Raw genomic sequence first — 7,375 nt, 5'->3', positions numbered from 1 at the left:
AAAGCTGAATTTTCAGCATCATTACTCCAGTCGTCAGTGTCACATGATCCTTCAGAAATCATTCTAATAGGCTGATCTGGTGCTTTAAAAACATTTCTTATTATTCTTTGAACAAAGTTTGAAAAACAGCATCTATTTGAAATCTTTTGCAATATTATAATTGTCACTGCGAGACGTGGACTCAGTTTGCAGGTGCCAAAAGTCAATTTATTGAACAGTCTTAAAAGTTCAAAAAAGGGAAAAAATAAACAACAAAAAACAATCCAGGCACAGGGCAGCCAGGAACAGGTCCAATAGTGCCTCCTGGACGACGAACTCCAAATGGAAAATCCACCCATGCAAGACCGATACAAGCTGACAGGGAGGCGAGGGCGCTGTTGAGGCGGGGAGCTGGTGGCGCACTGGCGGAGAGGCGAGAGAGGGACAAACAAAAACTAAAAGATGAAAACAAAACTGGCAAGATATCTGCACAGCAAAAGATTGAGACAAGATGGGGTCGGAGCTAAGATTGCACGGAGTACAAAACAACGATCTGACACAAGACAGCACACACGAGGAGACTAAATAGGGAAGGAGTGATTAACATAATGCTGAGCAGGTGATGGCGTGGCCAAGAAGATAATTAATGGAATAACAAGAGGGCAGGGACAGACACCACGATGACACAGAAGCACATGGTAAGTGTAAACACAAGAACCCACAACCGAAAAAAGGGAAGAACAGACAGATCAGCCCGGGGGCATGACAATAATTGCCTTTACTGTCATTTACAATCAATTTAATGCAAGTGTAAAAAAATCCTACTTACTCCAAACTTTTAAGTGGCATTTTGTGTTTCTAGTAACTTGTTTGTTTCTCCTAAAATTTCTTTGAGGAAATCAAAATAGACAGAACAAAACATATTTTAGGGTATGTAAAATTAATGTTGGTATTAATAATTTCTGGATGTTTGGAGAATTGAGTTAAAGTTCAAATTGAAATATTTATTATGACTTTTGATTGTTGATGTTTTTGATTGTAGATAGATCTGTGACATTGAGAGATCTTCTAAAACTCTAGCGGAGATGTAAGTTTTGTTTTTTTTGTTTTTAGACTCCATTTGATCTCCTGTCAGTCTAATTGCTTTCTAGAAGAAACAATAGAGTTATGAGATCTGATTTTTCTTGCTTAGGAGAGCTCAAGATGAGAAAATATCCATCAAACACTGCATATGTGTGCTCTCCTACATAAATCTGGACGTTTTCACACATATCTGACAGACTGCGATATCGGTTATGTAATCTAAAGTCTATCAGACGCCACTTATCTGGTGTCATTGGCTCTCAGTGGCGTTATATACAGAAGTCGTATCGTGTCTCGGTTTATTGGTGTTTCATCTCGTTATGTGTGTGCGGGACATCAGCTTGCATCTTTGTGTGTGTGTGTGTGTGTGGCTTGTAATGAGTGTGTGCTTGATTACTGAATCTGTGTGTCTGGAGCAGATGCTGCCTTTCGTCCTCCGGTGAATATCCTCACATCAAACGAGAGCGGCCCAGAGGAACTTTCACTCGCATTACACACACGTAATCAACCGTCGGAGCCACACAGTGCTTTTCAAAGCACAGGCCGACACGGAACGCAGTCTAGAACGACACAGGATGCTATAACGCAGCATAGCGCGACGTAACGTGGCACAGCTCGGTGAAATGTGTTGTACAGGCAGATGGGGTTGTCTTGAAACAATCACGTTCTGATGTCTACGCAAGAGACCAGCAGTTTCATATCAAAGCACGCTGTGTACAGAGGATTTTTAATAAGCCCAGACGGCTCAGTGACATCTGCGTTATATTTTGTTGGTTATTTTTCTTCGTTCTCTAATGGAGTTGTTAATTCACAGCTCAGATTCTCATTTAATTGACATGTTATCAGGCTTGGAATGCTTATTTTTGCTGTTTATGGAAGGAATGATGCTTGTATAAAGGATTTCAAACTGCTATCCGCATGCAAACAGTGATTTAAAGATGGTGTGTGGATGTGTGTGTGTGTGTTCTATCACAACTTAACAGTTCATGCAAAAATTAAAATTGCTATCATTTACTCACCCTCCAACCTGTATGGCTTTCTTTCTTCCAAAGGTCACAAAAAAGGAAATATTCACACTGCTCTTTTCCATGCAGTGATAGGGAATGTGTGAAAGGGAACAACTCGTGTTATATTCTAATTTACATATGAATATTTATTCCTTTAAAATGCAGACGAATGATTCATCCAAGAATTGGAGAAATAGTATATAAAACATAATTATTAACTATATATATATAACCAAATATTCTTGAGTGGCAAGTCAGCATATTAGAATGATTTCTGGAGGATCATGTGACACTGAAGACTAGAGAAAATTCAGCTTTGTATCACAGGAATAAATTTATATATTCAAATAGAAAACCGTTATTTTGATTTTCACAATATTACCGTTTTTGCTGTATTTTTGATCAAATACATGCAATCTTGGTGAGCATAAGAGACAAATCTTGGCAACCCGAACTTTTAAACCCTTTTGAACAGTTGCACATTGAGAATCAATTATGCAAATAAATGCAATTGAACTAAGACCAATTAGAAGCTGGCAAGCTCATAATAATGTCATTGTTAGGTGGATTTTAATTGTCCTTATGTCAGACTCTGTTCCATGTTTTGTGTGTGTCCTGCTCCCCATGTGCCTTCCCATGCCCTTATTTGGTTAGTTTCCTGTTCCTCCCCTGATTAGTGTTTCATTGCTCCCAGGTGTGTCTCGTCATCCCCTCCTCCTGTGTGTATAAATAGTGTTCCCAGTCCCAAGTTCTCTGTCCGCTGTTAAACGTCTTCCTGAGTTCGTCTCCCTTGGTTCCTGTAAATAAAGTCTTGGTAAAGTATTCTCCAGCGTCTCCTCGTTCCTCGTGTGTGTGCATCGTGACACCTTATGACAAAATGACTGTAAATATCCACTGTTTACACTTTTCAGGGAGGTTAGCCTGTAGTACAAATGGCTTACTTACAGTATAGTCATCTCGGCACATAATATCGCAATGGGAGAAATTATATCACAATTTATTTCATTGTAAAAATCACACACTTCACTTTTAATGCTTGCTATTCAATTATTTAAATGATCCCTCAGTAGCGATCATTGAATGGACTGTGTTATTCTGTATTGGGGTCACTTGTCTGAGCTGTAATTATAGTGTTGTGTCTGAGTGAGAGTGTGTGGGTGGTCGTGTGTGTGGTGTTTTGCAATCGTGAGATAAATGAGTACACACTCACGTCACAGAGTAATAACCATCGGTGGTGGCTCATCTTTATTGTCCCCAGCAATGTGTGCTGGCCTTTGTGAAAGGCCACTGGATCTTCCTGAGTTCGTCTCCCTTGGTTCCTGTAAATAAAGTCTTGGTAAAGTATTCTCCAGCGTCTCCTCGTTCCTCGTGTGTGTGCATCGTGACACCTTATGACAAAATGACTGTAAATATCCACTGTTTACACTTTTCAGGGAGGTTAGCCTGTAGTACAAATGGCTTACTTACAGTATAGTCATCTCGGCACATAATATCGCAATGGGAGAAATTATATGACAATTTATTTCATTGTAAAAATCACACACTTCACTTTTAATGCTTGCTATTCAATTATTTAAATGATCCCTCAGTAGCGATCATTGAATGGACTGTGTTATTCTGTATTGGGGTCACTTGTCTGAGCTGTAATTATAGTGTTGTGTCTGAGTGAGAGTGTGTGGGTGGTCGTGTGTGTGGTGTTTTGCAATCGTGAGATAAATGAGTACACACTCACGTCACAGAGTAATAACCATCGGTGGTGGCTCATCTTTATTGTCCCCAGCAATGTGTGCTGGCCTTTGTGAAAGGCCACTGGAAAGAGGGAATCTATCCCTAGAGCTCAGTTAGGCCACAGACAGCCCAATAAATCTTCTACTCTAATACTCCCAGATTCGCCTCTATTGGCCAATGCACCAAATTGGATGTTTTGCATTCTCGGCCTGCTTCACTTGAGACACATGCTGAACCGCCGACACCCGTTCTGTCTTTCTTTCTGTGATTCTTATTCGTTTGACATCTCAGCCCCTTCTGTTGTCGTCTTGATGCATGGTTGGATGCACTCATAGATACCAAGGAAGAAATTATGTCATACAATTATAGAAAAATGAAATAAAAAAGAGCAAATATAGACAATTGTTGATAGACAGCAAGCATATGGTTTTATAAAATTAATGTGACTCACATAGCTCACATTATTTGGTTTATAATGAGAATTGTTTATATTGCAATCTCTGACTTTTTCAGACAGACTTTTTCTCTGACTATTTATTTATTTGGTAGGTGGTGTTTTCCTTAGGGGACAATTTTTCTAGATTTAACTTCAGGAAAAAAAAATCACTTGTCATTTTTATTTCACTATATTAAACCTAATTTATTTTTGAGCTTTACAGATTTTTTTTTTTTTAATCAGTGTTAAATTATAACAGTTTATATTAAGACTTGTTTTAAATTTAAAGAGGTTTATGTTTTCAACAAGAAAATAAAAAAGTTTGCCAATGGGGCATGATAAAAATTAATAAATTTAAAGTATTATACAGTCTTGCTCCTCAAATAAATATACCTATTTTTAAGGGTATATATGTTTGATTATTTATTTGATGATTTAGTTATTTGATTATTATTAATTTGTTTATTTATTTTTTATTTGATTTTTAAAAATATATTTATTTGATTATTTGACATTGTTTATTTTATAGATGTAGATTTTTCATTATACTGATTATGAACATTATTTCTCATTATATTTAATTCTCTTTTTATGTTCAATAAATCAAATTTTATGTTTTTCTATTCCTCTTCCAAAGCACAACAGGTCTATTTCCTTTTCCCTGCATTAATAGTTGAATATTGCCAAAGATTAAATCAACATCTGACGGTTGTTTTATTTTATTTATTTATTTTTTTGTCAGAGTTTTACATGGCTTAATATCCCTGGTTGTAAATTGGTGTGTGGTGTCACAGGATGCAGGCTGTTGTAAATGGCTCATTGATTTTCAGGCGAGTTGGACTCCAGGGACGTATCTGTCTCTTTGCTCTAGCCTATCGGCTTCTTCATTAGCGAGGGGCTGTCGATAACGGCATGTGTGTGAAGGTAGCCAGAGGCCCGCTGATGAGGGCAGGGCAAGAGCGATGGATGCTCAGCACACTCTTGTTTGCTACCGAGTCGCAGCTGTCTGAGCGCCTCTACATCCATATGCATCAAACACTTCTCACCGAATATCACAGAACAGATACGATTACGCTGCATGGCATTGAGAGCGTGGGAAATGAACTGTGCGCTGTATAGCTCATGGGAAACTTTTCAGAAAATTAAAAGCATGGATTGTGTGTCTTTGAAACAGTGTTTTTTTGTGAACTTTTAGTGTCAATTGTGACACACAGCCACAATAGAACTGGTGTTGTACAATTTAAGATTATTTTAACATTACAGACAATATTTTCACCCCGTGAAACAGAATATCCATTGGGAAGTAATGTAAGGTAGAACTTGTATCCATCAGGATTTGATTGGATTGTGAAATGTGGGCCATGATGTCTTTGGTTTAATATCATGGTGACACTTTAGTATAATTCAGTTTCTGTTAACATTATTTAATGCATTTGGTACCATGAACTAACAACAAACAGATATTTTTTCTATTTTTCTAAGTTTGTTACTGTATAAATATACCTCTGTACATTGATAAATCATATTTGTTCAACATGCATTAATGGTAATTTAATATTATTATTATTATTATTATTATTATTATTATTATTATTATTATTACTATTATTATTGATATAAATAAATCCCCCAGTGGTCCCCCAGGTCCAGGCAATAAAATTGCAATTAAAAACAAATGATCTGCTAAATACTGGAAAATAATAATACTACTAATAATAAACAATAAATAACAAAATAATAAACACAAAATACAGATACAGACTTAAATATGACAAACTTAGCGTATATAGAGTAACACACCTATTAATAAATTATTAATAAATGCTGTAAAAGTGTTGTTCATGGTTCCTAATCACTAAAAAAAATGGTGTAGAAACAATTTTCACTTTGTAATTATTTGTGAAATTTACTAGAAATTTCTACACGCATTGAATTTAATTCAGCACATTGAATTAAGCATGAAATTTTGATGTAGAAAGACTCAAATAGTACTTTCTTGTACAATATACTCTAATAATCTTTATTTACAACTTTTGAAAAAGATTGTTTGCATGTATTAACAAATTAAACCTTGTTGCACCTTAATTATACCTTAAAGTATCACCAATTATTTTTCTCAACCACATGGCCTTATGGATATTATGAATTACATGTTTGAAAAATATAATTTGTTATGATTTAAAAAATTCTGATTTGTGAAAAGAATCGTAAAAAAACAGTTAACATTTAATTTTATGGTGACAAACTTATACTAGAATGGTAGGTAGATGAAATACCAACCTAAAAATGACATAATATGATATAATCTGTTAGTCATGCACTTTCAAAAAGTGAATAAACTTGAAAATAAAAAGAATTTAAAAGGTGGTTTGGTCAAATTGTACTGAGCTTTCTGATCCAGATTCCATGTTATTATTGGCCAAGGGGTTTCTCCAATCAGATGTCCCACTTAACCATCTACCTAATGTTGGCTGCCGTGTTTAACGATTATGCCCCTTAAATAATGGCACCGGATGTAATGTCTTGGAGGTAATTGGATTGTTCCTCTCAGCTCCTCTGGGGGAAAGGAAAGCAGTGTTGAGATCCAGTCATGAATGCAACATTGTTGTCAGGCTGAATATCCCTGGGGAGAATCGCGTTATTAAAGACACCCTTCTACCGGCTTCCGTCACCATAATCACCCGCCGTCTCTGGATTGCCAGGTTATTTGAATATCCCATTTGCAATTTGTAAAGAATTTTTTTGTTGACAGTAGTGGATAATCCTATTGTAACACTTCTTCTCGTGCTGCTTTCGCCCAATTCGCTGTTAATCCAGCACGCACACATAATCCATATAAGACTTCAAAAAGCAGTCTTATTAAATTAACATGATAAAATGACATGGAAAAGTTATTCAGACTGTGATGCGATGATATTGTGCTGTTTGTGTGGTTGCCAGGGTGTTGCTATGAAGTGTTCTGAGGAGCGTTTACTGTTTTTTAATTATTTTTTATTAGGGCTGCACGATTAATCGCATGCGATATTTAACGCGCATCTTATCAGTAAAGCCGGTTCTGTAATCAGCGGTAAATCTCCATCACCTGCGTGCTTTCACATTGAGCAGCATTAACTACACAGAGCCGTTGTTCACTGACGAGCTG

The 7,375-nt window shown here is 36.5% G+C and overlaps 1 protein-coding gene across 1 annotated transcript in view; it reads left to right on the top strand.

The window, feature by feature from the left end:
- LOC107673139 (voltage-dependent calcium channel subunit alpha-2/delta-1-like) overlaps positions 1 to 7,375 on the top strand; it is a 127,233-nt gene that overhangs the window by 18,532 nt on the left and 101,326 nt on the right. The window lies entirely within an intron of this gene.

This window comes from Sinocyclocheilus anshuiensis, unplaced genomic scaffold, assembly GCF_001515605.1.
Source record: "Sinocyclocheilus anshuiensis isolate Anshui unplaced genomic scaffold, SAMN03320099.WGS_v1.1 scaffold304, whole genome shotgun sequence".
Taxonomy (NCBI): Eukaryota; Metazoa; Chordata; class Actinopteri; order Cypriniformes; family Cyprinidae; genus Sinocyclocheilus; species Sinocyclocheilus anshuiensis.
This window is presented reverse-complemented; position numbering and strand designations above follow the sequence as displayed.